Genomic DNA, 27,958 nt, shown 5'->3' on the forward strand with positions numbered 1-27,958 from the left:
AAGGTTTGAATACTAATAGTCACAACATTTCACAAAAACCCATGGGAAGTTTTAAATGCGGTAGGTGTTCAACGTGTAAGTATTTAATTAATACCGATAGAGTTGTGACTGTTAACAAACACAACATTAAAATTAACCAGCATATAAATTGTTACACAAAAAATGTTGTTTATATTGCTGTTTGTCAACAGTGTGAAGGGTTTTATGTTGGCAAAACTTGTAGACATTTTAGAGACAGGGTTAAAGAACATCTACTGGATATTAGAAATAATAAATTAACAAGTGCCCTGGCCAGACACATAAATCAATTTGAAAGTCATTCTTTTAGATTTTTTGGTGTTACACACCAGAAGTTAGATGTACAAGGAAAGTTTACTAAATATAATTTAGACTTGTCAGAATTGAGGATGCAGATACTACTTAATGCTAATCAACATCCTGGATTGAACGAATATATAAGTATTAAGCCAATTTTATGGTTGAATAACATCAAGGGCAATTAGCATAGCTTTGTCACTTTATTTTATTGGTTGTGTTTTGTTGTTGTTTTATGTACATTATTATGTGGTACATCATACGCATTTTTAATCTTATTACGCAGTTGTTTTACATGATTGTTGGTTACATCAACACATTAGGGTATTTGTTATATATACATTTTTCAACACGTGTTTTAGTCCCTCATATACAGTATACACACACATATACAAATAGGGTTCATATACGTGTGCATATATTGTATATATATTAATTTTGGGTTACATATACATACACTACGGTGTATATATTTACACGTTATGCACAACATTAAATTGTGTAGTTATTAGCGGATTATTTATTTATTTATTTATTTATTTATTTACACACATATATTTAATATATGATAAACTTTTGTTTTATAAATTGAACATAGATGTTAACATGTCTTTACTTGTTATCCCCTTGCTTTTAAATAATTTATTATATAGCTTAACTTGTACACACGACATTAGTTAATTTGTTGTTGTTTTTTATAATATTAATTTACACATTGATTATTCTTAGATTTAAATTATTAATATCAATTCAATATTAAAATTACAAAATTAAAATATGTTTCATACACACAAACTTTATAATATATAATTTAATTTATATATATATGTTGTTTTTAATTGTATTACAGTATGTTCAGAAGATCACTTATACATACTAGTTTTATATATATTTCCTGTATTGGCAAATATTCAGTGTTTAATACCAAGCATTCTTATTACAGGAGGGGTCCACAGCTCTGGGTATTAACATACAACTTAAACATTGTTGCATTGCTGTTTTAAAATTTTAAAATGTTTCATATGCATCCCATTGGCTAACAGGCTCATTAAGTATGTTTGTGCACAATATTTAAGTGTTTTAGATGCAGTTTGTGGTGTTCTGATGAAGTTCGTACAACGGACGAAACCTAGGTCGACGTTTTCATTTGGTTGTGGTTTTATTCAATAAACTTGTTTGGAGCGTTTATGGGCCTGGAATTTTTATTGGACAACGGCAGCATATTCATTTCTGTTACAGCTGTCCCCTGTCAGTTGTGGTAACTTTCTTCCTGTGTTCAGTCAAAACGCACCAAAGTAACCATCGCAAGGACTCATCTTCTATCCACCCTCCTTTATGCGTCTCCCATCTTGACCAATCTCTGCCAAACTGATCTAAATAAAATGGAATCTTGCTACAACAAGATTGCCAAGTTTGCTACTGAAGCCTCATATAGGTCCCACTACTGACTATCCCTTAAGCAACTCAACTGGTTTGAGTTGCCTCATATACTTCTACTCAATTAACTCTCTATAGCGCACAAACTCTACTACCTTCCTGAGATAACTCCAGCACTTCAGCACCTAATTCAGTCCCACATTCCCTCTAGACCCTTAAGATCTAGTAACCAGAACCTCATAACTGTCATCAAACATAAAAAATGAAGCTGGTAAGTCCCTCTTTGCCAACACCATTGCCAAAACCTGGAACACACTACCAAGCCAGATAACTTCTACCACCTCCTTTAGTCAATTCAAAAAACTCCTGAAAACCCACTAAGTAACTGGCTATGCTCATGCCACTCACCAGGCTAATCCATACCAAGAGAATTTGTCAGGGTACAGCTATGTATAAACAGTTTCTCTCCTGAAAGCTTCCAAACCAGTATACATTTACCTTACAAAACGTATAACTGCAAAAGAAAAAAAAAATGTACCTCTGATTTTCTACTGCAAGAAATGTTAATCACTAGCATGATGTCCTGTTAAGTGTATATATGCTATATGTATGTTTGTTAATCACCAGCATGTTGTCCTGATGTGCATATACTCTACATGTATATATGTTCTACTTCTTTTTACTCTCATGTAATGTATTGTAATGTAGAGCTTTTCTCCCCGGGCCTACGCTGAAAATGGACCTGTGTCCAGTCGGACTTTCCCAGTAAACAAATGTAAAATAAATAAAAATAAATAAATAAATAATAAATAACAGACATGATCCCTTCCTTGATAAAGTTTAACTGTGCATGATGGAGTGTGTGGAGGTTGCCAACATCCTTGCTAATGAAGTACACTATAAACTGTGCTATGGTCTTGCAGAACAGCCTAGTTAGGCTGATGGGTGTATAATGTGACAGATTGATGGACACCCCACCTTAGTGTAAAGGGGTCACAGTCATAGTCCTTCACATGGCTGGGACAAAGATGGCAGTCAGGCCAATGAATATAGTGCTTTATGGTGTTTCAAGATTATGCTTGTGGTCATGTAGGATGCATCCTGTGATGTGATAGGATCCCATGCCAGATGTATACCATCTTTCACATGGCACTGGTGACCTGTTTCCTACATATAGAAGAAGGGAGCAGGTACTGTGGACATCCTAATATACTGATGGGGGGACAGGTGAGGAAGCCTACACTGACTCTGTCAGGCATCAAGTATGCTATAAAATGTAAATAAATCCATCACCATCACTGAATTAAAATCACAAGTTAAAGAATTCAAGATAAACAAAGTCCCTGGTCCAGACAGCATATTATCAGAGATGTACAAACTACTACCAAACCAAGCCTTACAGGCGATATTGTAGTTGAGGGCCTCACCAGATGCGTAGTAGCAAGCCACACCCTGGACCCACCCCCCGATATGTCATTCATGAATATGCATTCCCTTCGAATGTACAACCGAAGAAAAAGTGCACTGACATTGACTTCACTCCACAGGAAAAACTACTAGGCATGCTGCAAGGGATAAGGTAGGGCTGAAACTCTTTGTGAGGTGTGTTGTACTAAAATCCTGGACTGCCATCTCTCCTGCTACCTACAAGTCAGCAGTACTGGGCCATACTCTGGAATGATCAACTTCAGTTATCAGTAGAAATGTGTAGTGGTGGGGAGCGGACATAAAAGAAGATGTGATTAGGTTTGCAAAGTAGCTGGAGAAATGGCAGTTTTGATACTCAAAAACAATAGTGCATTTGAGAAACAGAAACCTAATAAAACCTAATAAAAAAAAAATATAAAAAAATTGTAACCCCCCACCCCCATACAACTGACGTTATTTAATGTGTACACACGTCTGTCAAAGCAAATCCCTTTTTAATGCTCCTGTTGACATTGTAAGGCAAAACACAAGCTACAGGGCACGGTATGACATTTCACTTACATTAGCTTATTAAGATAACTACAGCAGCGTACTCTTTCCAACAACTTCAAGGGAAATCTATAATCCTTGCATACTTTTTTTGATACAGGATGCACTTAATTTCTTCCCTACGCAGAGTCTGAAATTGATCATTTGTGCTCGGTCCTCTACCCAAGTAACTTAACGAAACACACTAGGACAATTCGCAAACTGGTCCCGTTTATCCATTAAATACACTACGAAAGTACGGGAAACTAATACCATAGTCCTCAATCTTTTCTCTCCAAACTCGAGGACAAATTCAAAAAGAATCAGGAACGCTTTTTAAAAAACAGATTGTCACTCAATTTGCGACACGCCCACTTCTGCGCAAAACGAACTGGTGAGGCCCTCAACTACAATATCGCCGCCTTACATTTACTTTTAAAAATATACGCTACAGTTAAAGAAGATATAAATATACCTCCCTCTTGGAAATATTAATTAATATCCCCAAAAATAAAAACAGGTAAAGATGAAAAACTTTGCTCTTCATATAGGCCCATAACCCTACTAAATACAGACTATAAAATGTTTATGGCAATTTTTGCAGAGTGGATCAAACATTTTCTCCCCTCATTAATACATGAAGATCAGACAGGCATTATAAAAGGAAGAAATACATATGATAATCTTAAAAGAATCTTGACAATAATTGATCGTAACAAACTTAGAGGCTTAGATTTAATCATAATCTCCTTAGACATAAATAGTGTTTGGATTCTGTTGATTGGAACTATCTATGTTTAGTCTTAAATGAATATAAATTCCCTACAGCTTTTAATACATTAATCAAATCCTTATATAAAAACTTTATATCATATGTCAAATTAAGATCCCATAGATCAGGACCCATTTCAATTATGAAAGGGACCAAGCAAGCTGTCCCTTGTCACCCTTGTTATTTGCTCTGCTGATAGAGCCTTTTGCAAACAATATTAGATTACATAAAAAAAATTAAACGTATACAAACTAATAGGGTATTAAACTTAAAACTCCAACCCTTTGCTGACGATATACTTCTGACTTTATCTGATACTAATCATTCCTTACAAGCATTATTTAATTCTAGGACTATTTATCAAAATATTTCATGGTTACAGTTTAATGAAAACACAACAGAAATATTACTCTCCATTTGTAAGAAAAAAGTACATAAGTAAGAAATTCACTAAATATATAGTAGCAGATAGCAAACATCCTTATCTAGGTATTTACCTATTGGATGATTTAAATGACTCACTTATACTTAATCACAATATAATATTAGATAAAATTGAGCTAATGATGTTCAACCAGAATAAATACTTATTTACAATGGGAGATAGATTATTCCTGATTAAATCAATACTTTTTCCTAAGATGCTATACCTCATACAATTTTTTTCACTCCCTCCCCCAAACATATTATTAAAAATTTAATAAATTGATACTAAACTTTCTATAGTTTCCATATAAACCCCAAATTGCCTTGAATAAACATTTACCGGACTAGGAGGATGGAGGAATAAACTTACCAGACATTGAGACATATGTCATATCATCTGCTGTTAAAAACATAACATTATGGTTAAACACATCTTACATTCCCATATGGAAACAAATTCATGAACAGATCTGGTTAGAATATAAGCACTCACAATCAAGATTGTTTGTCCATATTATCAAACTCCCTTACTTGGATGCTTAAAGACTATATCCTAGAAAATAAAAATATTAAATTACCATCACAATATATAAACTTTACATTATCTACCTTTAAGAAATTTGTAAATAAAAATCCAAACATCAACTCATGGTGTTTCCTAATCTTTCCTATAGCCTTTACATCTAATAATCTTGAAACATTCCAAACACATAAAATTAATGCTCTTAAAAAGGGAAGTTTATTCTTTTAGCATCAATTAACAGAGTTAGGAAAAGTTTTATCTAATGACCTAATAATAAATAAATACAACATAGATAAGGATTTGTGGTTGCTTCTTCAAAGCCCGAGGCAATATCTTATAAATAAAACAGAATTAATGCAAACTTCTGTTAGACAAGACACACCTAAGTTTATCAAATACTTTATAATTACTATAAATCAACCCTATCAAGGTAATGGTTATTTATCTAACATTTACAAAATTATTAAAAAAAAACAAAAATATAGTATACCAAAACATACTGAAAGTATTACACAATAATAAATGATCACCAGCCCCATCTGAAGATGATAAAAAATATTCTCAAATCATCAAAACATTCAACACTATCAATTCATTGGTGATTATTTACTTGGAGATTCTTAAATAAAAGTTTTTACACCTCACAAATTAGGATTAATATTTGCCAATGAGGAACTATGATGAAGATATGAGATAAAATTAAATTTTGCTGATTTGCAACATATTTTTTATGAATGTAAATGCCTCAGTGTGTAATAACATTAATTATCTTTTTCAGACTATCTTTAATGACAACTTCCAATTAACTAAGTTAATGATCCTGTTTAACTCTCCCATACCCAAGTGTGTTCCAAAAAAAGATTTAGCAGTCCTTTGGACATTATTAGTTATAGCACAAAAGATCATCACCATTCACTGGAAAAGTATGACTTCTCATACTTTTAACAAATTCAAAAATCTTGCCTTATCAGTTGGGCATATGGAAATCTCTACTTTAAAGAACAAAACCAGCAGACCTACATCATATTAAAACACTTGGATGACAGTAATGGAAATACTTGAGAAAATGGACAAAAATCATGATATTATGATTGATTCTTCATGCACTGTTCAATTATGTCATAATCTGTGTAGACATCGATCTATATAGTTTACAACGTTATAAAGTTATTTAGTTTTAAGACTGTATATATGTTGTATATTCCTTTTTTCATGTACTGTTTTTAAAAGATGTTATTTTAAACAAAAACAAAATAAAAAAAATTAAAAGAAAAAAGTATGCTATATCTACAGCACTGGTACAACTGGTGGTGTCCTTGACCACCACAAGTGAGCAGAAGCAAGTGCTTCCTGTGATGTTGCAGACATATGTACAGAATGGGAGATGATTATCTGTAGTGGATGTCGAAAATGTGTGTTCTGGGTTTGCTCTGCAGGTTTCCAGGAGTGATTGCATTAGCTTGTTCATGCTAAAGAGACAATGTTGCAAAATGGGCACCTTCTCCTACTTTGTCTTGGACAGTGGTATGTCATCCCTATTATAGACACGTATGTATTGCAGATGTCCATCAGACAGGTGTACATCTCCTTGCAGAGGATGATGTAGTCCTTTTGGGTATACCTGACTCCATGCATCTGTAGAATTGCACATATAGCTCTTGTGTGTATTGTGGATATTGTTGCCAATCCCTACAGATGGGGTTGGGAGCTGGGAATCTGTGTATACCACCCCCCAGGAGGCTGTATTTCATGTTGGAGGTGTATGTATGTCTGACCCTAGCTAGATGTGTATTGTAGGAGATGGTGACTGCAAACATGACTGCATGATGGTTGGTTTTCCACAGAGGATGACACTGTAGGGATGCTGCAGTGGTAACCTGTGTTGTGTAATATCAGCTCCAACACACCTTCACCTCATGTGGGGGAATAGCCCCTAGCTGCACCGAGGTGTTTGTAATACCACTGTTGATGGCTCTCTGGCCATATGTGTGTTGCATGGGTTCTGATAGTGAGACAATTGGCAACCCATCTTGTTTCATAGGGATTTATACCTATTTTAGTGAGTTTAGCTATAATTCCAGAATGGGGGATGGTGTTGAAAGCCTTGGCAAGGTCAAGATAGGGTGTGTGAACCACTTTACCCTCATCTACAGCTTTGGTGACTGCCTCAAAGAAGTCGATCAGCTTCAGGAGACATGATCTGCCTTTCACAAACCCAAATTCAGTGGGGTCCAGAGTTTGGAGGTTACCAATGTCTTTGTTTATGTGTTCCATGATGATACGTTCCATGGCCTTACAGACCAGGCTCATCAGGCTAATAGGGTGATAGTTCCCAGGATCAGTGGTGGCTCCCCCTTTGTGGAGTGGGATAACTGCTGCTGTACGCTATTCATTGGGTACAAAGCCTGATGTGAGACTATGATTGAACATGGTGCTTAGGTGGGGAGCCAGTTCATTCTGAAGTTCATGTAAAACGCAGCCTGGATGTTGTCCGGTCCCATGAATGCTGTGTTTTTGGCTTTAGAGAGTGCAGCTTTTACCTGTGTAGTTGTGATTACAGGACTCTGCATTCTTCCTGTATAGATACAGGCCCTTTAGGGTGGTGAGAGAGGGGGGTAAAGTTAGCACTTAACCTATCTCCCAGGACGTTGGCAATAGCAGTTGGTTCTGTAATTTTCATGCCGTTGTGCTGTAACTCAGAGCAGATCTGGGTGTTGCCATTGAGATTCTTGACATAGATATAGAATGCTTTGTGGTTGTCCCTAGAATCAGTGGCAATTTTGTTTTCATAGCTAGCTTTGGAGGATCTTATAAGGGATCTCAGCTTCTTACTGAGGCTGACCAGGGAACTCCTCCACTCAGGGGATTTTACTCTCTTTTGCAACAGTTTCTTCCTTCTGTTGTAGAGTTTGTTTATGGCAGGGGACCACCAGATTGGCTTCATTTTTCTGTTTGGGATAGCATGATCTATCCACTCATGTAAGTTCTTATAGAGTGCATCTGTGTATGATTCAGCAGTCGTAATTGTATTGTCCATCTGAATGGGTGTCATGAAGTTCACCGCTTCTGTCTTAAGAAGCATGAAGTTGGCTTTGGAGAAATTTTTTACCGTGATTTCCTTAATGGGGGGGGGGTGGGATGTGGATTTCTAGGGTAATTAGCTTATGGTCAGATCTGACCAACGAGGAGTTGACTTCAGGTGTGGAACATGGGTCACTCATGTTGGTAATGACTAGGTCTAGGATATTGCTGCCCCTGGTGGGGGTGTGGATAAGTTGATCCAGGGCACTGGAATTTATGAATTCCAGAAAGCGTTGAGCAAAGGAGTTGGTACATGAGTAGTTTTTCCAGTTAATGGTGGGGTAGTTGAAATCGCTCATTATTAGGTGTTTGGTTGAACCCTAATATTTTCCAGGATATCAAGAAAAGAAGAGTGGGAATCCTGGAATGTGTGTCATACATACTGAAATCACATGTCCCATGGCATTTTCACCCACACTTTGGGGTATGACTGTATGATAGGATGGCTGACCAGGAAAGGCCGGGGTGCTCTCTGCAGCTTTCAACCATGTGTGTGTGACTGCACAGATATCAGCATTTCCTAGGGTTAACAATGCTTGCATTGAGGACAGAGTCATGTGTAGACTCCTAGCATTTAGCAGCATGGCCTTCAATGTGTGCTGCACTGACAGTTGTATGTTGGTAGTGATAACCTCACCACTTGTCCTACTGAAGGCACTATAGGGGTGGAGAAAACCATTGCCAGATGCCTGAAGGCCAGTTGAGACAGATGGAGACCATCACTGACAAATTATCATGGTCTGTTGACCATATCATCCCAGGCTCACAGGTACTGGAAACCCCTGGTATATCACAGGATAAAAGGCCACATGTTAAGTTCAATCATTTTCGGAATGTATTGCGGCATCAGTCTGGGTAACAGTGGAATGCTGCATAAGGCTAGGGACATACCTGCCTAGGACACATAATTAATGTGCTGCCTCATGTCTCACTGCACATAGTCCAGGGATGTACACTTCAGGTCAGGCATGCCAACATGAACTGTGATAGATTCCTGACAGTACCTGTTGGTGAAAGACAGCAGTGCATATGCGATATGGTGGATTTGGTCACCTGACACACAAGTAACTCTGACCATCCACATATACAGCCAGGTGAGAGGCACATCAGTGTGTCTCACAATGGAGTCTCCTATGTGTAATATGTTTGACGTGTGTTGACGCCTTGATGACTGTTGGACAAAGGTGTGTGGCCATGTGTGGTATGTGCTTTGTAGGGCCGTGGTGTTCATGTGTGGCTTTGCCTCGCAGGTCTCTTTTGTTTGTGGATGTGTATGTTGAGGACCTCTACATATGTGTGTTGTGTAGGTGTGGGTAGTATGTGAGGTGTACTGATTGTATTCACAACCTGGTCAGAGGTAGATATCTGTGCTTGACAGGGAGAGAGCTTGGACTGTAGGTTCCTAATGTCATTGCATCTCTCACACAGTGTGTTCATTGCTGGTATTTGTAGATGGTTTTCCATCCATGTACATGAGGCAGGTGCTACAGTGTGCCAGGACGCCCATATCAGCTGGACTGGCAGGGGAAACTTTAGGACACTGTCCAGCCATATAGTGCAGAATATGAGGGAGGAAGGTCAGGGAGACCTAAGGGGTGGCCTTACAGCCCAGGTGCCTAATACAACAGTAGGAGGCTGACACCACTGCATATAATGTAGACAGGCTATGAACAAGCAGTAATAGGTGCAACAGGATAATGCATTTGAACACCATATAGCACATGCAGCAAGTAGTAAGAAACATCAATATCAGGAGGGCGATGCATGATGTATTGTCACCATGTTGCTCATAGCCACATACATACTCTGGTGATAGATGGTGGGGTATGATATGGGAGTTAGCGGTGGACAGTGGTTGCAATTGTGGGTGTGCAGGATGTGTACATCATGGTGAGCAATGTATTTGGTGCTGTGATGCGTTCCCCTCTTCATTTCTTTCAGGTAGGATGTACCGTTGTAGAAATCCACCTTTCTCAGAAACTGAGACCATCACCATAATTGATGCCGTGACATTCCATCACCAGGTGCTTTTGTCAAGGAGTCTCCATAACCAGCAAGAATGTGCTGCACTATGAGCAGACCCTGTGGCATCGGTTAAACATGTGGGCCAGCATGACAGGAGCTATGAGCAGGTCCAACACCGGGCCACTGATCTGATACATCATGCATGACAAAGGGCCACAGCTGTGGCCAGGGGCTGTGCTGGCACTGGTGGAGGGCCTGCTATACAACAACCACTCTTGGTCACAGAGGAGTTCCTGGAAACCTGGGTTCAGCTACCAGCTCACAAGAATCAACACCATATGTCATGGAGTTCGGTGTCTCAGCTTCCACAGCTGAGGAGCATTCAAGTAAGCATCCAGTGGTCATCACGTTAATACTGTAGCATTCATAGTGGCAGCCTTTGCCTACCTGTACACATATGTCAGGTCAATCTGCATTTGTGGCGGTGGGGGCTGTAATGCACACATGTGCACACATATTGTGAATGTCAGCACTCTGGGTAGTATCACATTTTGTACTGTACATGTTGATATATGCACATATTATCCTGTACCAATGCCAAATTTGTGTCTGCTAACAATACCTCTCCCATACAAATCCATAGGTACCTCTGGTGTGACCAGGGGCCATCATGCTGTAGCCGGCGAGTTTGAAACTGTTTTGTCATGGCTCATCTATACCCTAGGCATGTTAAGGGCTGCCAGTTTGCCATGGATACAACTGTTAAGCTTAGTCAGATTACAATACTTGCATGTTCACTTGTGGAGGGGTACAGTGCAGTGCATTACATCGGTAGTCACAGTAGCATATTTGCATGATTTGTAACATATTAACACACATTATTCTGAAGGTGTAGGCAGTCTGTTATAAAGGGGTACATTACTACTGTGGAAACAGGTGCACTGTGTTTCCGGTGAAGATCCAGCACATACACGACATGTCACTTATCTCACAGGTGCATAGTACTAGCAACATTAACTGGACATAGCTACACTGCATATTCTTAAGGACCTGTCTTGTGTGTGTCTGTTGTGCATGTCATAACTTGTTGTCTGTATAATGCATTTGTGGCACCTCATCTGTATGTGTGTCATACCTCTCAATTGTCACTGGTTTAAACTCCAAAATTTAGCTCTGTCTCTATTAATCCCTCCTAAAACTGGTGCCTCTTGGAGGAAAGGTGCAGAGACCTCCAAGGCAGAAATGCACCTGACCACCACAACATGACACTAATCATGAGACACATAACTATGCTAAACAGTGTGCTACTTAACAAAAGCCCCTAAGGCAAAACAGCATGCCCAACACACTAGTCATAGCTGACTCAGTAGTGAGGCGCACTGATGTCCCACTCACTAGGTTGAATAAGGAGTAAGTAACAATCAGCTGCCTGTCAGGGGCCAGGATCCACCACATAACACACGCACACACTCAGGTCCCTCAACAACAGGTACAAATATGACTCTGTCATTGTACATGTGGGTGTGACTGACCTGAGATGTACCTCCCTGGACTACATGAAAAGAGACATGGAGGACCTTTCGTATTATGTAGCCTGGGCAGGTATGACCCTAGCCCTGAGCAGCAACCTATCATCACAGAGAATGATACCACAGTACAAGCAGAAAATGATTCATTTCAATAATTGGCTAAGTTTATGGTGTCATTCCAAGGGGATCCAGTATCTGTCTGCCTGGGATGACATGATTGACAGACCTCGATGCTTTGCCAGAGATGACCAGCATCTGTCACCCCTGGGCTTTCAGATGGTGGCCAGGACTCTTGCCACCCTTATAGTGCCTTTTTTAGGTGGTGTTCCAAAGATCAAATTACCAACCCAACAGCTACAAAAAATTGCAATCTGGGAGTCATGCTGCTCAACGCTAAAAGTCTAAATCTCAAAATGCACTCGCTGGAAGCATTCCTTAAAATGGAGAACATTGACATTTGTGCTGTAACAGAGACCTGGTTCAAGGCAGAAGAAAGCATCCCTGCACTACCAGGCTATAACTCATTCCACACCTTTCGGCCCCAGAACTTGGACAAAGCTCCAAAGGCAGTGGTGCTTCCATATTCATAAAGTATGCGCACACTTCCAGACTGGTAGCCCAACATAACACATCAGAGATACTTCAGGTGTGGCTAACATTGGGTAAGACAATGATTCAGGTCATAGCCTGCTATAGGTGCCCAACCATGTCTCAACACTCACACTCCACTTTCCTAAGCACCCTGGAGAATATTAGGGTCCAATCTAATGCTATCATTCTGGGTGACTTCAACTACTCCTCCATTAACTGGGAAAACTACTCATGTAGCAATACACTTTCCCAACGTTTCCTGGAAATCATTAATTCCAATGCCCTGGACCAGCTCATTCTTACCCCCACTACAGGTAGCAACATCCTTGACCGGGTCATTACTAACATGGGCAACCATTGCTCTACACCAACAGGCAACTCCTCCCTGTTTAGATCTGACCACAAACTAATCACCTTGGAAATCCACATCCCTCCCACCCCCCCTGCAAAGGTAACCACCATGAGAAACTTCTCCAAAGCTAACTTTGGGCTTCTAAAAACAGAGGTGGCTAACTTCACGGCACCCATGCAAATGGAGAATAGTTGCATGACTGCCAAAGCATACACCAATGCACTGTACGGCCACGTGCACAAATGCATGGATCTCGCCATACCCAGTAGAACCAACATGCTCTCCTCCAAAAAAGGAAGCCAATCTGGTGGTCCCCTGCCATAAACAAACTCTATTTTACGCTTTTTATTTATTTATTTATTTTTTGCAAAATGGCATTTTTGCGCATTCCTGCTCACCGCTTAAACGTGGCATATGTATTAAAAAAAGTTAATTTTTTCATATATTGCATTACTTTTTTAACTCAATAGCCATAGTTTTGCCCATTTGCATGCCTACTGTGCAATATACACCCTTTTATTTGGGCTGTTACAGCCCCTGTTATACTCCAGTACACAGTTTGTATCCGCATACATTTTTATGCTGACATGGCACCTACACGGGTGCCTTTCTGCTTGCTGAATCTCAAAATCACCTCATTTGCATGGTTTTCACCAGCATATGAGGTGATTTGCATTCCACGGACACCTCCGTGTCTGCACACCTCCAGCCCTGTTTCCTGGATCGTTCAGCGGCCATATTCCATGTTCGGGCTACTACACTATTCCTACATGGAGAATCGCTCTGTGTAGAGTTTATTGAATGACTCCCTACTTTTCCATACAATAAATATATTGTCCAAAAAGCAGAAATAGGTGGCAATAAGATGCATAAAGTTAGATTTAAAGTACAAGTTCTGCTACCAGTACCAAAGAATTGTACTTGCATATTTGGGTATGCAAGCTGCTCCCATTTCTAACTCAGATATCTGTCTAAAATATTTGCCTTCATATTACAGGACGTTATTGTAAAGAATTAATTACATTAGCTCTGTTAGCATGTTAACATTCCTAGATGGGATATCTGCAAAGCTTGCAGAAGCTTCTCTAAACCATTCAAGACCAACAAGGTGGGGTGCACAAGAAAAAAGGTTGACAAAATCAACAGTGACCAATAACCACTCACCGTTGTAGAACTCCTGCTTCATATACCTTAAAACCTTTGTCGATGTTGCTGTAGAGTGCAATGTAAAGGCAGACAGGTATTTTTTTTATTTATATTTGTCAGAACATTCCAACAGAGACATTTGTTTTAGGCAATCATCATATTACTATGGTGCATAACAAAGAAGGCTATGTGATTTGTAAATAGTGAACATCTTGTAAATAATATATGTGATTCTTTCACCAAAGTGATATCCATGGAGCATCAGCTTCAAACTGTTGTGCTTGTGCTACACCTGAAGGGATGATGGTAATTACCATGTTCATGTTGACAGTTCCACCTATTAAACAACTAAACACAAGGAAGACTAGGATGTGTACCTTATAGCCTTAAAGAAGTATGTCCACAACAAGGGATTAGATAAGACAGACTGCTGGAATCCTCTCAGCCCAATTAACTGGTGGATCTTTACAAGTCTTCATGGTCCAGAAAGACACTGAAAATCTGAACTATAGCAAAGTAAAAAAAAAAAAAAAACATTATTAGTTCAAGCTGGTGTTACTTCTGAGACACATGCTCATCCAACTCATAGCTGGAAGTTTTCTTCTAACAAAATGATAAGATCAGAGTTATATGAATTAAAAAGGCACTTAGATTATGACTAGATCCTTAGGTCAACATACTAAAAGGGAAATGACAGGAACGTTAACCAGTGATAAATTTCAAAGGGCTTTGCCTAACTACTTTAAGGAAATGGATGTTTCAAACTGAACCTTAAAGACTGTGAAAATGTTGTTGTACTGGCACAAAGATTGTTATGCGAAGAAACTGTGCTTAAAGCTGAATGAACCCATGGCAAAGCCTATATCACATTCTAGTAACAAAAGGATAGCATCGGTTGAACACCTACTCAGTCTTAAATGTGGGAAATGGGGTCACATAACTAGATTTTGGATAGGATTCATGTCAATTTGTTGAAGACAGTTTCGGTGAATGCAAAGAAATATAAGCAGTTTGCTAAAACCACCTCCACTGAACATTTAAAGAAATTTTTGTGTGGAGGCAAGACCGCCCTCACCCCCCCCCCCCATATGCAGTGGAGGAACACCCCAGCTCTGAGATCAAACAACAGTAGAGAAAAAACAGTCTTTGTTGTCAACAAACAGGGTTTGGTGAACGGATTAATTTTATTTAAGTTAACTGAAACTACCTTCGTTGAGATGACATGCTCCCAATTTTGTACTAGTAACAATATCACTGTTATATCCATGAAAACTTTAACTACTGAAAAGTGTACTATTAATGGTATTGATTTTATTGAATGTGATAAATAGTTAGCCAGAGGACCTGAGTCAGGCTTCTGTTATTCTGCTACTGAAATACTAAGAATGATGTCTTAATTGATGGCTAGGAGCTGCATGGACTACTAGACTTAGACAGTATGACCACACTTATTTAGGCTTAAAATATATGCAAACAGAGTATCTTTAACTAAAAAAAAAAATAAGTAAAAAATAAAATAAAAAACAGTAGCCTGCATTCAAAAATGCAGAAAAGGGAATCCTATTGTACAAGTAAAATACAGTGTTTGGAAAGGTAGTTTAAAATTGTAAACTCTGAAAAAGACCCATTTCCAGATTTGACACATGATATGATAACTGGGGAAAATGCCTCCACTTAAAAAGATTTGTAGAGGCAACGGGAAGAAAATAATCCTTTTTGCTGATCACCCTTTTAATGTGCGAAGGGAATCAGTACGTGAATAAGCCTAGATATACACCCTTGTCAAATCTGGGCAGCCATCAAAGTTATATCTTCATGTACAAATGACAGAGCAGCCTGCAAAGCAGAATCAGTCGAAAAAAATTCAGTTATCTAGCAAAATATTGCAGCCTGATGTTGTTACAAAGCAGGAAGTAGAAATGTCATTGCAGTATGAAAGCACTGCAGAGCACAGAATAAAAATGTCTAGCAAAACAGAGACAGACTCACTCATTGCAAGGTGTATTCCAGAGAAATGAAGTTAAAAAGTCTAGAAAATACACAGCCTGAGAAAAACTCTAAAAATGTTGGTCAAGCTAAAACAGAAAACCCCAGAAATGGAGAATTCTAAATATGAGGTGAATGCTAAGCAGGAGAACTGTAACAATATCAAAGACTATGCTAATCTGTAAAAAAAAGAAGAAATGGTACCTTGTCAAAGTTCTAAACCCACTTCTGTCAGTCTTCTTCTTCTTCTAGAAACCTCAGATAAGGGAAAGATGCAGAGAACTCGTATTTATAAGTAAAGGAAAAAAGTGAAATGAAAGATCTTTATTTTGCAGAGGGAAATAATATAAAGAGAAAAAGAAATTGAGATCATGGTGATAAGTTAGAGTTACAACAAATTATGGAAGAAAAAGAAATTGAGAGGGTGATGCTGTTTCACACTGATACTGATGAAGAGCATCATAAAGAAGGAAAGAGACAGGAGGAGGGTGTGTAGAGAAGGGACAAGATATCTTTAAACATAGCCCAAATGATATTCCTGTTGAGTCAAAATACAGGAACCTTGACCAGAAGAAACAGGGTTCTATGTATCAGGATAATAAACTAGATGAACTAGGAAAGCATAAGTTATAAATAGCAACTGATGTTGAACAGTATAGTTATTAGTTTCCTGTTTAGTAAAAGAGACACTGAGATTCCGGTGTCAGTTTAGGTAGGAGGGGAGTCATTGCCTTCTACCTTATGACAGGCAGACCATGAGGCAACTTCAGAAGTGGCTAACCTCCTTGTAAACAGGATACACTTTAAAAAGGTCCAATGGAAGGATGACCCTTTGAGCAGATAGCATAAAACAAAGAAGAAGAAGCTAAACAAAATGTTCCCACTTTCTACGTTTTACTGGCACTATGAATTGCGAAATGATTTATTGTGTGGAGTATGTAGTGACAGAGATGAAGCAGTATAGTGTTTAAACCTTTCAGAAACCTACCAATGTGGTTAACATATAGCCAGGTAATGTGTGACAGTAATGTAATAATATCATATAATACATTAAAATATTAAAAATATTACTGTTTAAAATAAAAGCAACAACCTAACATCAGACAAACTTGCACAGGAATATTTAAGAAAAGATGTGTGACAGTAATGTAATAATATCATATAATACATTAAAATATTAAAAATATTACTGTTTAAAATAAAGACAGCAACCTAACATCAGACAAACTTGCACAGGAATATTTAAGAAAAGAAGCTGGAGTGCTTGCACAATCTTGAAATTATTGTAACTTGATTAATAGCAGGAAAAATATGTACCAGCAATTTGGAAACATGTTTATATCATACACCTTCATACAGCAGAAAACTCATTTTTTTACCTTTTACTCTTTAAGATTTGCATTTCCAAATTATAGTCAAACAATCCACTTATTTTTGCTCAGGAAAAGGGCAAGATATAGCATGTGTGCATCTTATGTAATTTACCTTTATTAGCCTGAATGTACCAGTAAAGACTTAAAACTAAAAAGTAAAATAGCATGGGCATTCTGAAGCCATGCCTCTGAAACACTGGTATTTAAGGTGTCATTTGCATATATCCCATATTCCAACCCTACAGGAGGTTTAATGTATTACACAGTGAACATTCTAGCATACATTGGTCTTTCTTGGAGTTTTTACTGAAAGACTATATAGATATATAGATATAGATATAGATATAGATATAGATATAGATATAGATATAGATATAGATATAGATATAGATCCATCCATCCACAGCCACTTTTTCCCATTTTACAACATGGAGTCAAGGTGTCACTTCAACAGATAGAGCCAAGGTTCACACTGCTAGGTTGCTAGCCCTGCCATGGTTCTTCTTCCATATCACACACAGACATACACACTTAAACCATAGTCAATTTAGAATGTCCAATCCACCTACTGCATGCCTTCGGAGAGTGGGAGGAAACAGGAACACCAAGAGAAAACATATGTGAGTACAGGGAAGATATACAGACTCCACATAGAAGGCACACCAGATGGGAGTTGAACCAGAGGACCTCATACTGTGAGGTGACAATGCTGTCTGTTGCACCACTGTGCCACTCCTGTGCTATTCTGCCATTAGATATAGATATAGATATAGATAGAGACAGAGACAGATATATTGATATGTGTGCATGTTTATTTGCGTAAATGGTTTTGACTAGAGGAGGCTGAAGGTGATAGGGAAAACTCTATAGGTATATTAAATTGATGTTATCAGCTTCAGATGCATGCATATTTTGAACATCATTGCTTTAGACCGTGAAGATGCAATCAATTTCATAAAAAAAAGTTATATGTATTCTTTAATGTAGGCATTCCTAGATATAGTACAATTAAATAATTTATGCAATAATTTGCATGCAACAGCAAGGCATTCTAGGTAAACAAAAACCTGCAACTTCTTTATAAGAACATTCATTTATATTTTGAATTTGGTGCTATATCATGCATATGTTTATTCTTAAAGTAAGATATTAAAACTCAGGAAATCATTGGCTGCATGCTTTTACTGTATGTGAGTGTCTTCTGTTACTGTAATTAGCAGGAAAATAGAGTAACCTATATACTAATTAAGTGAGATTCTTAGTTCATCATAACTCAAGGGAAAAAATCAGAAGGTAAATAAAAGAAACATAAAAGGAGCACAAGTTTATAAAGTAAAAACACTAAAATTCAGTAAACTGTTTGGTAATTGGTCCAAAAAGAACCGATAAGTAGAATCACTCCAACAGCAACCCAGTGGTGTATAAATAACAAAAGGTTAAAAAAATCCACCACCACTGTTACAAGCAAACGGACAACTTTATTGCAAAAACAAAAAACAATAAAATGGTAAATGCTTTTGCAACATACAATCGCTTCTTCAGCCCATAAAAAAGTCATTAAAAATGACTTCTTAAATAATCACTGAAAATAAAGAACATCCAGTACTATATCTCCTAAAGACAATTTATCAATTGACTGTAAATACTGATGAACCTATCTAAGAGAGGTAACCTATCCAAGATTAGAAAAATAAAACCTGGCCTATCATTGTCAAAGAATGCCTCTACTGCAATTGGTTACTTAACCACAATCCTAAAAGCTCATTACCTGAAACCCCAACGAATCAAATATCAAATTTATTCCGAAGAGCCAATCAAAATCCAAAAACTGCCTGAACACGACTACTCACATCTAATCAACAGGGTGGTCATGACATATTTATATGCATCAGTCAGAGATGGAATATTCAAGCTTATTTTCTTTCAGATTTATTGCAACCTCATATGTTGATAACATCAAATGATTCTGACAAATAATGTGAAAAGAAATCACTCGTGCCAATAGCTCACATCAAGTTAGAAAATATGCCTTCACTCGAGTGATTGTCCTATTATTTCCATGCCAAAATAGGTGCCCCTGTTATTAAAAAACAGAAAATGCTTTAAATAAGCCTTTTGAGTGTTAAAGAATGATCCATCACTATCTAAAAAGTTAGATTACAACTCTTGTCTCCAGCCACCTTGTTTTCCAATGGCAGCCAATTAGAAACAAAAAACACAAACTCAGACCAATCAATGAAACACCACTTTGAATATACGACTGCTATCCTACATGCCCATTTCTCATACCGCTACAAATCAAACTATAAGACAGTGCACAACCTCCAATTAACTCAGGAGATCATGGACCAATAATTGCCTTAAACCGCATGCATCTCACCAATCAGGTGACACTTAAGAAAAATCCTTTTACACATACAAATATGATCTCAACTATTCTAATGAAACATTTCATGGCTCAGTCACCAATGTAAACAAAAATCATATGAACAGACCACTCTGTTTCAGCATCACCAATGCCTACTGAGACAAACTCATCATTTACAGCCATTGTGCACACAAAAACACCACAATCTATGCTGCTACATCTCAAAGCTGCACTACATCTAGCAACTAGAGGCACTTGGAGAAGCTCCACAGGAACAATAAATATAAAAAAGTAAGCACTAAAACACAAATATATAAAAATAAAAATATATGTATATAAATTAGAAACATACATTAGATCACAAATACGTGATACTCTTTAACTATAAGGCATCAAATAGACAAATGCACTATTCCAATCATAGCACCAATAAAAAACACTGTTGCATGAATACTAAAAACAAAACTAAACATAAATTAAAAATAATAAAGTGCTATGACATTCTTGAGCTGTAAAACATCAGAACAGCCAAAGGGACTGTTCCAAATATAACACCAATGGGAAAGACACTGTTATGTGACTCCAAAAAACAAAAATAAAAATAAAAACAATAAACAACAATATTAATAAAAATAAAAATTCAAAAAACTCTAACCCCACCAACAAATACTTAAATTAAATTTAATTAGCATGAATTTATTTATCTACATATTATACCGAGTAGAAACTAAAACAATCTAATCACTATTACTTCCAAAAACGTCTAGCTGTCAAAGCTGGCTTTAGTGAAACCTTCCCATTCAACCTAATGTTTTTGTCTGCATGGAACTGCACAATCCAAAACAGCTCCATACATTCTGTCCTATTAGAGATGTCAGCAAACCTAATACCCTTGAACACTGTTTCAATAGCCATAAATCGGAAACTGTGTTTATTCCCCTTATCACAAACATGCTTAGCTAAGGGATTGCTAATATTTTGTTGCTTAACACTCCTTATAAGTTCTCTAATCTTCTCATAGAACATTCTATTGGTCTTTCCTACATAAAAATTTGAACATACTATGCACCTAGCTAAATAAACCAAATTTCTGTTTTGACAGTCAGCAGCCACCCTAAACGCATACCAGTAAATGGATGCTTGAATGAGTTACTGCTATTGATGAATCAGCAGTAATTACACTTCCCACACTGTGTTGTTGCGTGTGTCACAAGCTCAGCACTATGCTCCTCAGATCCATAGCACAACAGACATTTAAGGGAGCTTTTATTTTTAAACACAAATCAAGGTTGACTCCCTATCAACCCACTAATCCCACTATCTGACATCAAAATGTGCCAATTCAATTTAATGGCTGCACATATAGAATTAAAATTACTAGAATAATCTATACAAATTGGTGGTGCAAATCTGGTCACTTCCTATTATCCTCTCTTTCTCTCATGGGTTGCTGTAACTTATAATCTGAGTAGAAGGGTGCAGCTGTCCCTTCCCTCAAATTTCTCACTCTGTTCAACTTAGACTCTACCTCATGTTCTCTATAATCCCTCCTCAATAACTCGTCCTTCATTAAAACCAACTCTCTTTCAAAAATATTAACATCACTACTCAAGCATGAAATCCTCATAACTTGTCCTCTGACAATATTCATAAACACATGTTTAGGGTGATTGCTACTGCTGTGCAAAACATGATTATGATGAACAGTCTTCCTAAACCTCTTGGTCACTAAATGATTCTCAACAGTTTTCACTAACTTAACATTCAAAACCCTACATATGATGCCTACTTAGTAAAATGTAAAAACTCAGTGGTGTGTTGTAGATACTCATAAAATTCATTAAATAAACCTAGAAAACCTCTCCAGATGAGGAAGGCATCATCAACAAACCTCCAATAAAAATGTATGTAAGGTGCATAAACACTATTGAGGACATAAAGTAATCTTCTACTGCGCTACCACACTATTGGCATAACTGCTGGCGCAGGATGTCCCCATCACCACACCTATATATTGTCTGTAATACTTCGTACCAAAGACAAAAACATTATTTTCTAAGATTATTTAAATAAAGTGGCACAACAAATGTATATGCTTTGTATCATACAAGCTATTGGCACATAGAAAATCGTTGACTATCTCAACCCCTATTTGAATAGGAGTAACAGTGCAAAGTGAACAAATGTCCATTGTCACTAATAATTCAGAATCCATCAGAGGTTCATTAGAAGTACATGCAAATAAATCTGTCAGAAATTGTTTAGTACCCTTCAAAATAATGCTAACATCATTGACCACTGGTTGCAAAAAATCTTCTGCATATATAGACATGGGTTCAGTACTCCACCCACGCCCAACCACAAAAGGTCTGAGCAGGAGTTCCAATGGATTCTTATGAATCTTGGGTAAACAATTACATGAGGGTACCAAAGGTTTGTCCACTAATAAAAATGTATATACACTACTCTCAGTTATAGAACCACCTAACCGGCATTCTAGTAAAATACATTTTACATTCCTAATAACTTCTTGAAGTTGATTATAATTCAATGGTTCCTAAGTATTCACATCACTTAACATTACATTAACCTGCTCTTTGTAAAAGGTTGCATCCATCACAACCACAGCCCACCCTTATCAGCGGGGCATATAGAAATAGTACTATTAGTCCGTGAATCATTCAATGCTTTAAACTCATCCGTACTCAAATTAAATTTTTTCGCTACAACATCTTGATGAAACACATTTGATAAATCATGTTCTACCACATTACAGAAAACTTCCAAAGTTGCATTTAGTATGGGATTAAAATCACTCGGTTTCCTAAACCCAACCACTTCAGTATCAGTTGGAAACATAGTCTTAACTTGCAAATTAACTTGATGTCCAATAATATTTCACCTAAATCTACAGAACAAGAAGGTACAAATGACAGTCTCCTTTCCAGGAGAAAAAGCTCAGACCTCTTCAGGACTCTCTTAAAAATGTTATGTACTAATGTACAATGTCCTTCTCCCAGATCCATTTCAATAACCGATTCTGTGAATCTTCACAATGTTCCATCCACCTCTTCTGACTCCTGCTCACAGTGTGACCTCTCTTCCCTTTTTTTTCCAAACTGGAAATGGTAGGGTAAAAATCCCTGTGTAGAAGTAGTGCTCCTTGCTTCAGTCGCACATCAGGTTTACGTCTCTTGTTTCCTCTAAGCAACTGCTGTTCTTCTGTATTCAATGGACCTTCACTAACATTTTGAATTTGGTACTATATCATGCAAATGTTTATTCTTAAAGTAAGATATTAAAACCCAGGAAATCATTAAATACATGCTTTTACTGTATATGAGTGTCTTCTGTTACTGTAATTAGCAGGGAAATAGAGTAACCTATATACTAAATAAGTGAGATGCTTAGTTCATCATAACTCAAGGGAAAAAATCAGAAGGTAATAAAAGAAACATAAAAGGAGCACAAGTTTATAAAGTAAAAACAGTAAAATTCAGTAAACTGTTTGGTAATTGGTCCAAAAAGAACTGATAAGTAGAATCACTCCAACAGCAACCCAGTGGTGTATAAATAACAAAAGGTTAAAAAAATCCACCACCACTGTTACAAGCAAACGGACAACTTTATTGCAAAAACAAAAAAACAATAAAATGGTAAATGCTTTTGCAACATACTATCACTTCTTCAGCCCATAAAAAAGTGATTAAAAATGACTTCTTAAATAATCACTGAAAATTAAGAACATCCAGTACTATATCTCCTAAAGACAATTTATCAATTGACTGTGAATACTGATGAACCTATCTAAGAGAGGTAACCTATCCAAGGTTAGAAAAATAAAACCCGGCCTATCATTGTCAAAGAATGCCTCTACTGCAATTGGTTACTTAACCACAATCCTAAAAGCTCATTACCTGAAACCCCAACGAATCAAATATCAAATTTATTCACAAGAGCCAATCAAAATCCAAGATACTGCCTGAACACGACTACTCACATCTAATCAACAGGGTGGTCATGACATATTTATATGCATCAGTCAGTGATGTAATATTCAAGCTTATTTTCTTTCAGATTTATTGCAACCTCATATGCTAATAACATCAAATGATTCTGACAAATAATGTGAAAAGAAATCACTTGTGCCTATAGCTCACATCAAGTTAGAAAATATGCCTTCACTCGAGTGATTGTCCTATTATTTCCATGCCAAAATAGGTGCCCCTGTTATTAAAAAACAGAAAATGCTTTAAATAAACCTTTTGAGTGTTAAAGAATGATCCATCACTATCTAAAAAGTTAGATTACAACTCTTGTCTCCAACCACCTTGTGTTCCAATGGCAGCCAATTAGAAACAAAAAACACAAACTCAGAACGATCAATGAAACACCACTTTGAATATACGACTGCTATCCTACATGCCCATTTCTCATACCGCTACAAATCAAACTATAAGACAGTGCACAACCTCCAATTAACTCAGGAGATCATGGACCAATAATTGCCTTAAACCTCATGCATCTCACCAATCAGGTGACACTTAAGAAAAATCATTTTACACATACAAATATGATCTCATCTATTCTAATGAAACATTTCATGGCTCAGTCACACTGTAAACAAAAATCATATGAACAGACCACTCTGTTTCAACATCACCAATGCCTACTGAGCCAAACTCATCATTTACAGCCATTGTGCCCACAAAAACACCACAATCTATGCCACTACATCTCAAAGCTTCACTACATCTAGCAACTAGAGGCACTTGGAGAAGCTCCACAGGAACAATAAATATAAAAAAGTAAGCACTAAAACACAAATATATAAAAATAAAAATATATGTATATAAATTAGAAACATACATTAGATCACAAATACGTGATACTCTTTAACTATAAGGCATCAAATAGACAAATGCACTATTCCCATCATAGCACCAATAAAAAACACTGTTGCATGAATACTAAAAACAAAACTAAACATAAATTAAAAATAATAAAGTGCTATGACATCCTTGAGCTGTAAAACATCAGAACAGCCAAAGGGACTGTTCCAAATATAACACCAATGGGAAAGACACTGTTATGTGACTCCAAAAAACAAAAATAAAAATAAAAACAATAAACAACAATATTAATATAAATAAAAATTCAAAAAACTCTAACCCCACCAACAAATACTTAAATTAAATTTAATTAGCATGAATTTATTTATCTACATATTATACCGAGTAGAAACTAAAACAATCTAATCACTATTACTTCCAAAAACGTCTAGCTGTAAAAGCTGGCTTTAGTGAAACCTTCCCATTCAACCTAATGTTTTTGTCTGCATGGAACTGCACAATCCAAAACAGCTCCATACATTCTGTCCTATTAGAGATGTCAGCAAACCTAATACCCTTGAACACTGTTTCAATAGCCATAAATCAGAAACTGTGTTTATTCCCCTTATCACAAACATGCTTAGCTAAGGGATTGCTAATATTTTGTTGCTTAACACTCCTTATAAGTTCTCTAATCTTCTCATAGAACATTCTATTGGTCTTTCCTACATAAAAATTTGAACATACTATGCACCTAGCTAAATAAACCAAATTTCTGTTTTGACAGTCAGCAGCCACCCTAAACGCATACCAGTAAATGGATGCTTGAATGAGTTACTGCTATTGATGAATCGACAGTAATTACACTTCCCACACTGTGTTGTTGCGTGTGTCACAAGCTCAGCACTATGCTCCTCAGATCCATAGCACAACAGACATTTAAGGGAGCTTTTATTTTTAAACACAAATCAAGGTTGACTCCCTATCAACCCACTAATCCCACAATCTGACATCAAAATGTGCCAATTCAATTTAATGGCTGCACATATAGAATTAACATTACTAGAATAATCTATACAAATTGGTGGTGCAAATCTGGTCACTTCCCTATTATCCTCTCTGTCTCTCATGGGTTGCTGTAACTTATAATCTGAGTAGAAGGGTGCAGCTGTCCCTTCCCTCAAATTTCTCACTCTGTTCAACTTAGACTCTACCTCATGTTCTCTATAATCCCTCCTCAATAACTCGTCCTTCATTAAAACCAACTCTCTTTCAAAAATATTAACATCACTACTCAAGCATGAAATCCTCATAACTTGTCCTCTGACAATATTCATAAACACATGTTTAGGGTGATTGCTACTGCTGTGCAAAACATGATTATGATGAACAGTCTTCCTAAACCTCTTGGTCACTAAATGATTCTCAACAGTTTTCACTAACTTAACATTCAAAAACCCTACATATGATGCCTACTTAGTAAAATGTAAAAACTCAGTGGTGTGTTGTAGATACTCATAAAATTCATTAAATAAACCTAGAAAACCTCTCCAGATGAGGAAGGCATCATCAACAAACCTCCAATAAAAATGTATGTAAGGTGCATAAACACTATTGAGGACATAAAGTAATCTTCTACTGCGCTACCACACTATTGGCATAACTGCTGGCGCAGGATGTCCCCATCACCACACCTATATATTGTCTGTAATACTTCGTACCAAAGACAAAAACATTATTTTCTAAGATTATTTCAATAAAGTGGCACAACAAATTTATATGCTTTGTATCATACAAGCTATTGGCACATAGAAAATCTTTGACTATCTCAACCCCTATTTGAATAGGAGTAACAGTGGAAAGTGAACAAATGTCCATTGTCACTAATAATTCAGAATCCATCAGAGGTTCATTAGAAGTACATGCAAATAAATCTGTCAGAAATTGTTTAGTACCCTTCAAAATAATGCTAACATCATTGACCACTGGTTGCAAAAAATCTTCTGCATATATAGACATGGGTTCAGTACTCCACCCATGCCCAACCACAAAAGGTCTGAGCAGGAGTTCCAATGGATTCTTATGAATCTTGGGTAAACAATTACATGAGGGTACCAAAGGTTTGTCCACTAATAAAAATGTATATACACTACTCTTAGTTATAGAACCACCTAACCGACATTCTAGTAAAATACATTTTACATTCCTAATAACTTCTTGAAGTTGATTATAATTCAATGGTTCCTAAGTATTCACATCACTTAACATTACATTAACCTGCTCTTTGTAAAAAGTTGCATCCATCACAACCACAGCCCACACTTATCAGAGGGGCATATAGAAATAGTACTATCAGTCCGTGAATCATTCAATGCTTTAAACTCATCCGTACTCAAATAAAATTTTTTCGCTACAACATCTTGATGAAACACATTTGATAAAACATGTTCTACCACATTACAGAAAACTTCCAAAGTTGCATTTAGTATGGGATTAAAATCACTCGGTTTCCTAAACCCAACCACTTCAGTATCAGTTGGAAACATAGTCTTAACTTGCAAATTAACTTGATGTCCAATAATATTTCACCTAAATCTACAGAACAAGAAGGTACAAATGACAGTCTCCTTTCCAGGAGAAAAAGCTCAGACCTCTTCAGGACTCTCTTAGAAATGTTATGTACTAATGTACAATGTCCTTCTCCCAGATCCGTTTCAATAACCGATTCTGTGAATCTTCACAATGTTCCATCCACCTCTTCTGACTCCTGCTCACAGTGTGACCTCTCTTCCCTTTTTTTTCCAAACTGGAAATGGTAGGGTAAAAATCCCTGTGTAGAAGTAGTGCTCCTTGCTTCAGTCGCACATCAGGTTTACGTCTCTTGTTTCCTCTAAGCAACTGCTGTTCTTCTGTATTCAATGGACCTTCACTAACATTTTGAATTTGGTACTATATCATGCAAATGTTTAATCTTAAAGTAAGATATTAAAACCCAGGAAATCATTAAATACATGCTTTTACTGTATATGAGTGTCTTCTGTTACTGTAATTAGCAGGGAAATAGAGTAACCTATATACTAAATAAGTGAGATGCTTAGTTCACCATAACTCAAGGGAAAAAATCAGAAGGTAATAAAAAAACATAAAAGGAGCACAAGTTTATAAAGTAAAAACAGTAAAATTCAGTAAACTGTTTGGTAATTGGTCCAAAAAGAACCGATAAGTAGAATCACTCCAACAGCAACCCAGTGGTATATAAATAACAAAAGGTTAAAAAAATCCACCACCACTGTTACAAGCAAATGGACAACTTTATTGCAAAAACAAAAAACAATAAAATGGTAAATGCTTTTGCAACATACTATC

The sequence above is a fragment of the Protopterus annectens genome, chromosome 2.part1, assembly GCF_019279795.1.
Source record: "Protopterus annectens isolate FY-2018-M chromosome 2.part1, PAN1.0, whole genome shotgun sequence".
Classification (NCBI taxonomy): domain Eukaryota; kingdom Metazoa; phylum Chordata; order Ceratodontiformes; family Protopteridae; genus Protopterus; species Protopterus annectens.